The sequence below is a fragment of the Symphalangus syndactylus genome, chromosome 10, assembly GCF_028878055.3.
Source record: "Symphalangus syndactylus isolate Jambi chromosome 10, NHGRI_mSymSyn1-v2.1_pri, whole genome shotgun sequence".
Classification (NCBI taxonomy): Eukaryota; Metazoa; Chordata; class Mammalia; order Primates; family Hylobatidae; genus Symphalangus; species Symphalangus syndactylus.
This window is the reverse complement of record NC_072432.2, coordinates 107208057-107217500: the sequence shown is the minus strand read 5'-3', so window position 1 is coordinate 107217500 and position 9444 is coordinate 107208057. Positions and strand designations below refer to the sequence as shown.

Genomic DNA, 9444 nt, shown 5'->3' with positions numbered 1-9444 from the left:
AAATATATATATATTTATATATATAAATATATATATTTATATATATAAATATATATATTTATATATATAAATATATATATTTATATATATAAATATATATATATTTATATATATAAATATATATATATATAAATATATATATTTATATGTATAAAAATATATATATTTATATATATAAATATATATATTTATATGTATAAAAATATATATATTTATATATATAAATATATATAAAAATATATATATTTATATATATATTTATATATATAAATATATATAAATATATATATTTATATATATATAAATATATAAATATATATAAATATATATATTTATATATATATTTATATATATAAATATATATAAATATATATATTTATATATATATTTATATATATAAATATATATATTTATATATATTTATATATATATTAATATATATAAATATATATATTTATATATATTTATATATATAAATATATATATTTATATATATTTATATATATATAAATATATATATAAATATATATATAAATATATATATATAAATATATATATAAATATATATATATATTTTTTGGTAGAGACAGGGTTTTGCCACGTTGCCCAGGCTGGTCTTGAATTCTGGGGCTCAAGTCATTCACCTGCCTCGGCCTCCCAAAGTGTTGAGATTACAGGCATGAGCCACCACACTTGGCCCATTATAACATTTTAAGGGAATTAAATTAGCAAATCATCACTGCAGATCTGCTAGTATGACAGCTGGTGGCAATTTGTCATATGTTGGTTGTATGGGCAGGTTAAGCCTGCAAGTTCATATGTTATAGCCAATGGTATAACAAAAGCCTTTGCTAAAAATCTTAGGCAAGCCACATTTCCCTTGGAACTCTGTATTAGATGTCAAGGTATTAAGTTAGTATCACTCATTTATATCAATGCATGAAGAAAGGTCTGGAAGTGCACTCTTTAAGTGGGGAAAAACCACAAATTTTCAAGGATAAAAAATGGAGCGACAGAGGCATTACTAAAATGGAAACAAAATTATGTTCAGAAGGAGGCATGGGGCACCCTGGATTTTATTAAATAACAATTAATTGACATTCCATTAATTAATAATTACCAAAATAATACTCTATAACAACCACACAATGTCAGCAGTGAGCAACATAATCATCTATTCAGCTTGTGTGCCTGCAACCCTCCAGCTGGCCTGGAGTCAGCTGTTCTGGGTTGGGCTTGGCTGGGACTGATTCTGCTCCATGTGTTTCTCATCCTCCTCCTGGGACCAGCGGGCTAGATCAAGATGTTCATCTCTTGGTTATAGCCGTGAAGCAAGGAACAATTACACAAGTGCTTTTCCAGCCATTAGTGATACCATACCCACTAACATTCCATTGGTGAAAGCAAGTCACATGGCTGAACCCAAAGTTAAGAGGCAGTGAAATATATTCTGCCTCTTGGTAAGGGGAACTTCAAAGTCAAATGGTAACAGGTGGGAATAGATACAAGGAGAGGTAGAGAATTAAAACTATTCATGCGGCCAGGCCCGGTGGATCACGCCTATAATCCCAGCACTTTGGGAGGCCAAGGCGGGTGGATCACTTGAGGTCAGGAGTTCGAAACTAGCCTGACCAACATGGTAAAACTCCAACTCTACTAAAAATATAAAATTACCCAGGCATGGTGGCATATTCCTCTAATCCCAGCTACTTAAGAGGCTGAGGCCAGAGAATTACTTGAACCCAGGAGGCAGAGGTTGCAGTGAGCTGATATCAAGCCATTGCACTCCAGCCTGGTCAATAAGAGTGACACTCCATCTCAAAAAACAAACCAACAAAAAACTATTCATGCAATTTATCCCATATACTAAAATGTAAATTATTTATGGCAGGTGTCATTTCCAGTAAACCAAGCCCATTGGAAGAATGGTGGATTTTTCAGGTATCATTAAATTTGGCTGAAAACCTCCCAGCTCTGCCTGTGATCTGCAATCTTGTCATTCCCAACTAGAATACTCTGGGCTGTGAAAAAACAGAACATTAAAAACTAGTAGAACTATCCAATTGTTTCCTGTCTTTTTATTTGTTTTTAATTGAGATGTGGGCACCTGGGTGGTTTTGACTGAATTTCTTACTAGAAGAGGAAAACCTACTTCATAGCTTTACGTCAGGAACATGTATAAATAAATGCTGCTTACCAATTATGGAAGACCAAACAAAATGGACAGGAAGAAACGGGTGGGTAAGTTCACTAATAAACTTCATTCCAAACTTCCTTAAGCAAACCCATCTGCCCTTTCTTGTTGACAAAGCAAGCTAGAAAACTGACCTTTTGAAGTTAACCCTGTAGAAGTATTGGCACTCACCCTTAATTTCTACTGACCTATTCATTGGCTAACGGATGTTAAGGTGTTTTGCCTGTCTGGTTGCCTCATTGATGTTGGACCTATCAGGTGGGTGCCAGATCTAATTCTGATTCTGCATGACTTTCTGAGCAGTAACTGCTTAATCACTACTCATGGAGGCAGCCATAATGACTGGAACTCTATAGCTCAAATTCAGTGCTCACATACAAACAAACTGCAAATTCAGGACTCAAACTCTACTTCCGACGTGAATAAAAATCATTTTGCTTAAGTAAGCCTATCTCCCTTTACTATACGGCCAATACAGGGAGTTGTGTACTGAGCCCCCTGTCATGGAATGTAGGAACTCAAATATAGTTTTGGAAATGCAAATACATTTTCATTTGCTGATGCACATGTATCATTTATGATACAATCTGATTGGTTGTAAGTAATAGAAAATCCAATTTAAACCTTTTTGGTTCATACACTGGAAAATTTCAGGGTATGTGGGTTTCAGGAGAATTTGATCCAGGGGCTTGATAATTCAGTTTTTCTGTCTCACTAGACTCTAATATGTATAGTGAAGGCTCCATCGCAAGGCTGGTTCTCCTTATTTGAATCTAAGGGAGAGTCCTTACGTTTGCAATGATTAGTCCACCCTGAACCAATCCCTGTGGTCAGAGGAAGGGATTGAGCTGATTGACTGAGACCTGGGCGACCTAAAGCCGTCACTGTGCCAAGAGGGATAGGGTCAAATTTCATGGCTACCATTCAATGAGGAGAGGAAGAGAACCACAATAAGGGTGTCATGGAAGGAAGAACTCTGTCTCCAAATTAAGTATATGATTATTTTTGTCAATTGAAGTATAAAAGGCTCACAAATGAAATTTGTATTTTCTGCCTGATTTCAAACAATTCCCTGGAATTGAAGGATTTATATGAAATTGTTGGTTCTCCTTGACAGCCTACCCACTTCCACCCCATATTTAATAAGAGACCAAAGTCAGAAATGTATTGTGCAGCTTATATACCGTAGTAACTAAAAACATAGCCAATCTGTGTCCATAGCTTGTGTTGTTTAGAATGCTTGGGCAGAGATAAAAGGGTAAAATGGCCTCTCGTCTATCTGGCATAACTGTTCTACTTTAAGTCAAAGCTGAATATTTAAACCTCAGCAGCAATATCTCAAATGGTCAATTTAAGAAAAAACTTCAATTTCAAATTAGCTTGTTCTTCAAAGGGTGTTTGAAAACATTTATTTGCTTAAGCAACTAAAAACTTAGTCATATGGTTAGGACTCAAAGTAATGGGCTGGTGCAGCCTTGTAAGTTTATAAGCTCCACTTGCTCACATGTGTTTTGCATTAATTTGTGTCATCCTTAAAGCCAATGTATTATCAAGCCTTTTACAACTGACGAAGTAGCATACTTCTTCCTCTTGGGGATATGAAAGCATGTTATAAACACTATTACCCTAGAATCCCTTGAGATTGTGCGTGTGTGTGCGCATTTGTGTGTGTGTGTGTGTATGCATGTGTATGTACCATATGTGCCTCCTTATGAACAGATAATTGAGTGTCTACTATGTATAAGGTATGTCATGCAAATCACCTTAATTTGCAGAATCACCATATTTAATATAAGTCCCATTGTACAGATGATAAAACTGAGTCTTGGAGAAGCTAAATGATTTTTCCAGTAGTCATAGAGCTACTAAGTAGCAAAGCCTGAGGTGAACTCAAATCTGCCTGTGGTCACAGCTCATGATCTGATTTGCCAAATTTCACTGCCTCATCCCCTCTCTAGGACTTGAATTAAGTCACATTTCTCATTTTGCTTTTTAGCTTTGCCTCCTTCCCTGCCCACCTATCCTCTGCTGAATTCCATAGTCATTGACTCACTAAATATTGATTACCTCTTATATGCCAGACACTGTTTTAGGTCTGGCTAGAGATGCAGCAATGAACAAACTAGACAAAAATCCCTGCCCTCATGGAGCTTACTATTTGGAATTGGAATGGTTCAGTCAACTGTGCCTTGATCTCCCAGATTTCCATCCTAATACCTTTATCTTCTGATCATTCAATAAACTCAAGGCCTCTCCTCAAAATGTTGTCCTGGAATATAACTCCATATGTCAAATTCCTAAGGGTGGTGGCAATTTTCCTTTATTCTTCTGATCCAAGACACTCTTTGCTGCCCCACTGCTTCAGCTTCAGAGAAGGTGGCCAATCTCTGCATTGACTGCTTGCCCAGTGGCACCTGGATATATGGGCATTGAGGCATCCAGTGGGTCAAGAGATGGGAGTCACAGGTCCAGTTTCCAGGAGAGCAGCTTCTGACCCTGAGATGTGCAGGCAAGGAGTTTGTTGATAAGTGCTCTCAGGCACGTACTGGGCAGAGAGAAATGTTGAACTGCTATGCATCCACCACAGAGGTCAATTCTACACGGAGGCCTGGGGCTAGAATGGCCTTCAGAGACGTGCCCAACTAGTGTGAGAGGTTGATGCCTTTGTACTCCCACTTCAATCAGCTGTTAGATGTAGGCCACCCTGGGAAGAGAGTGACTTTGGGGGAGGTAGCTCTCTCTAGCCATGGCAAATTCCCAGATAGGGTCTCACCTGAGTGTTGGACTTCAACACACCTAGAAGCTGGAGGAATGAATGCTTCCATCCTGGAGTGGAGGTTCCGGGAAACACACCACAGTCTCTACCGCAAAGGGCTTCTTCACGTGTAAGCAGAGAGTGGCATCTCCTCCCTGCCTTCCCTAGCTAGAACGTTCTTATGGGGTCCTCGGCTCTAGATATTACTTCAGCAAGGTTTTGAAGAAAATCAGAAATCCCGAAAACATGAAACACAAACTTCAGTAGCCTTAGACTAACCAACACTACAGGAAAACTGGGCAGAAAGCCTGTAAGGCTAAGCTGTAAGTTCGAGCTACCATTGATCAAATTTGCTACTTACCTATAACTGGCTTTTCCATTTTGGTAACACCAGAAACATTTATTTGACTGGATTTTGCCATTATTTAGTTCTTTTTGCTCTTAAGCAGTATGATATTGTTTTGTTTAGTTATAATTAACACTTATTGGGCCAAACTAGGCATTGAACCTAAAGTTACACAGATTATCTCATTTTATCCTCAAAACAATCCAATGAAATAGGTATCACTATTATCTCCAATTAACAGATGAGGCACAGTGAGGTTAAGGAGCTTCCACAAGGTCACATTACTAAGTGACAGAGCTGATATGAGAACCCAAGTCTACCTGACATTGCTTGAGCTCTTACCCCGTACTTCCCTGCTTCTCTCCCTTTCACAGGGTTGTCCTGGGTTTCCTTTAAATTTGGTATTAAGACTTACTCTCGGATCCTCCATGTCCCACTGACTTATTGATTGAATCATTAAACAAATATACCATATTCTAGATAGTATCCAAGGCACTGGAGCTGTGATACACAAGACAGGGACATTTATTGCTCTCAAACATTCTCACAGGATGGTGTGAGGCATCAGAGAAGTAAGCAGGCACTCACAAGACAGAGGGATACATGATAAGCTATGTGTCTTAATCCATTTGTGTTGCTATAAAGGAACACTTGAGGCTGGGTAACTCATAAAGAAAAGAGATTTATTTGACTCACAGTTCTACAGGCTGTACAAGAAGCATGGTGCCAGCATCTGCTGTGGGCAGAAGCCTCAGGCTGCTTCCACTCATGGCAGAAGGCAAAGAGGAGCCAGTGTGTCACATTGTGAGAGAGGGAACAACAGAGAGGGGAGGGAGGTGCCAGCCTCTTTTCAACAATGAGTTCTGATTGGAACAAAGAATGAGGACTCACTCCCAGTGAGGATGGCATCAGATAGCCATTCATAAGGGGTCCATCCCCATGACCCGGCACCTCCCATCAGCCTCCACCTCCAACACTGGGGATCAAATTTCAACATGAGACTTGTGGGGTCAAATAAACTACACCCAAGCTGTAGCAATATGGGAAGCCCAGAGTACTGTAGGTGCGCATAGGAGGGACTCCACTCAGTCATGGGGGTGGGAGAGATGGTCAGTGAGAGCTTCATGAAACGGATATCTAAGCAGAATCCTAAAGCGATTATCCAGGTAAATGTGTATATGTATGTGTAGGGGTGGAATATGGGAAAAATGTTTTAACAAGCAACAGAATGCAAATGCTTGGAGGCAGACCCAAGAGTTGAAAGAAATTGAGATGTCTGGGTCTCCTATTTGAGAGTTTGGGTATGGAAAGGATGTATTGAGTAGGGACCAGATCATGCAAACTTTCCAAGCCACATTCTAAAGACTGAATTTTATCCTAAGATAATTGGGAAACCATTGAAGAGTGTTACATAGGGTGATATTGTTAGATTTGCATTTTATTTTGTGAGTAAGTGGTTAGTTTTCTTTTTAACAGCTTCACTGTGGTATACTTTGCAAAAAATAAACTGCATATATTTAAAGTGTACAATTTGATAAATGTTCACATATGTATATACCTGTGAAACATTCTTTTCCTGCTTCAGATTGCTAATACATTCTCACTTTGTTATATTTGTTATGTTTATTTAAGCTCTTGCTCTATAAGTTCCAGTCAACGTTTGTTGTCTTTAGGAGACAGTTATATTGCCCTGGGAAATCATGTTTCTGTTTTAATCTACCCTGCCTGGTAATGTGTTTTAAGCAGGAGCCGAATCCCTCCATGTGAGTTTAAGAACAGAGAAGGAATAAGCCCCAGAGCTGGATGCTCCAGATACCACAGAATTCGATAGGCTACTATTTTTGGTACCACTCTGCTAGGCAACTCCTGTGGGCAATAGTTGCCTAGATTAAAATCTGCCATCCCAGGGAGTTTGATGTGGAAGAGGTGGATGAGTGGATGTTAAATATCAGCTGGCCAGTCCTGTTTTCATCAACACTCATCCCAACAGGGTTTTTGCAGTACTTTTATGCACCCTGACAACACTAGCAGCCTGCGTTGATGCTGCCAGTTTCAGTGGCAAAGGGACCAGCAAGGATTCATTTAAAGCCAGGCAGTGAAGAGGAAAAGGCAGAACCCAAAGGCCTTCCTCCACTATCCCCTCTGCCTGCTGCACATGCCCAGCTGTCTGCCCCAGCCTGCCACCGCTCATTCCTCACACTCCTACGCTAGACGGCCTTCTGTCTCTCCAGGGCATTCTCACCGTTTTGGGTGTCACTGATAATTTCCTCAGAGCTTTGATTGCATCTGCTTCTGGAGCTATATGCAGTAAATTTAGGTGAAGGGAACCAGCAGCCCATGCTCGTATACCACCTTAACAGAAAGAGGAAGAGGCCTGAACATGTTCCTTAATAGATACAATGCACCTCTCAGTCTACTTCCCCCATAAGAGTGGTAGGGAAGGCCGCCCACAGAGGCCTGGTCAAGAACCAGCACTTCTTACAGAAGAAGAAAAGATATTAAATGCTAGCCTTCCGTTTTCCTCTCAAAGTAAACCTAAGTTAAATCTTTAAGGTAATGACTCAGAAACTCTGAAAAGCATTTAATAATAGCTCTTGATGATTCATATGAATATTTTACTCTAAAGATGCTTATCTTGGAGGAATGTTGGTGTGAAACTTTCGCTCCTAGGAAGTATGAGTACTTACTGCTTTGTGAAGTGATTATGATAATAGTAAAATAACTGTGTTTCTCTATGCACTGCCAAAGAATTGGGCATTGCAAAAACACTCTAGAATAAAGCGATAAATAGATGGAGTAGCTAAAGACATTAATTAAGCTGCTTAAAATAAAGTACTGTTTCATTCCTTTTTAACCCCAGTGTCTACAAACTTTACAAAAGAATCATTGAACTAATTGCTTGGGTAAATCCCAAGATTATAATTTGCAGAACTCTATTATTAGATAAAAATAAAACTCCAAGATTCTAAAATGCATTTGATATCAATGCTTAAGTTTGAGGCCAAACCTCTTCTAACTGATAGAACTGAGAGAGTTCTTCACCTGGCAATCTTGGTCTGGCCTGCCGCCAAGTGGCTGTGTGACCTAGGCCAAGTCACTTATCTCTCTGGGCCTCAGTTTCCTCATCTATTTCAGTTCACTGAAATAGATCTCTGGGCTAGTCCACCATTCTCTTCACTTTCATGAAATTATCCTTTCTGATATATTGCATGCTTTAGCAGACCCATCCCTGGAAAACTGTATGTAAAGACTGCTTTGGTATATCAAACCTAATTTTTCCCATGGGCTTAGGCCAGAGTTTTCTGAGGAGTGCCTCATTCACTGGTGAACCAGGAAAGTGACACAGATGGCAGCATCATTGGTGCCCTCAGTTTTCAGGGTGGTTAGGCTGGAGTCCCCAAGACAACTCAGGATCTGAAGTAACCTCAGATACAAATATAATTTTTATGAGCGCTTGGATGTGAACATTTTTGGAAAGCCCTGTCTTCGGTTTATGAAGTAAGAGAAACATCCCCCACAGGAAGAGAAATTAAGAAGTCATGGAATTATACTTAAGATTTCAGCAAAACTTAAACAAACATGTGCATACAAGCAGTACATTTAAATAAAAACTTCCAGATGAAATAGGGATAATCCTAAATATATGTTATAGTAATTCAGGAGAAAAGCCTGTAAGAACCCTGGTAACTTTCATGGCAGATGTGGGAGAACTAGACAGGAGTTTTTCCCCCTTATCTCTGAGTATGGCTGACATGAAAAAAGCTATCATGTTCCAAAAAACTTTTACAGAAACAAAGTCTACCTTTTTTTGTCCCTTTTATCACCTCATGGCACCTCTTTCTCTCCCTTTTAAAAATAGTCTGGTCCATTTCAGAGAGCACAAGATGACTGGCTTTGGGTCTGGAGAGAGAAGGTCTTCTCTCAATTCCAATAACCAACAGTATAATACTGACAAGTTACTTTAAAGGAAGAAATAAAAATTCCTATAAAAATGTTTACCTTGTCCATTTCTAAATACAAATTTTGGGGTGACTTAAGATAAAAATAATCATTTTTTCAGCGTAATTATGGGATCTTCTTGTTTCTTTGTTTCAAGTCATGCCAACCACAGAGATGATCTGAGAATGTGACACTTCACAGCATCAACAT

At 38.7% G+C, this 9444-nt stretch overlaps 1 long non-coding RNA gene across 1 annotated transcript in view; it reads right to left on the bottom strand.

Annotated features, from left to right (window-relative positions):
- Positions 1–9444, bottom strand: part of LOC129491317 (uncharacterized) — a 97572-nt gene that overhangs the window by 61510 nt on the left and 26618 nt on the right. The gene's annotated exons all lie outside the window — the stretch shown is intronic.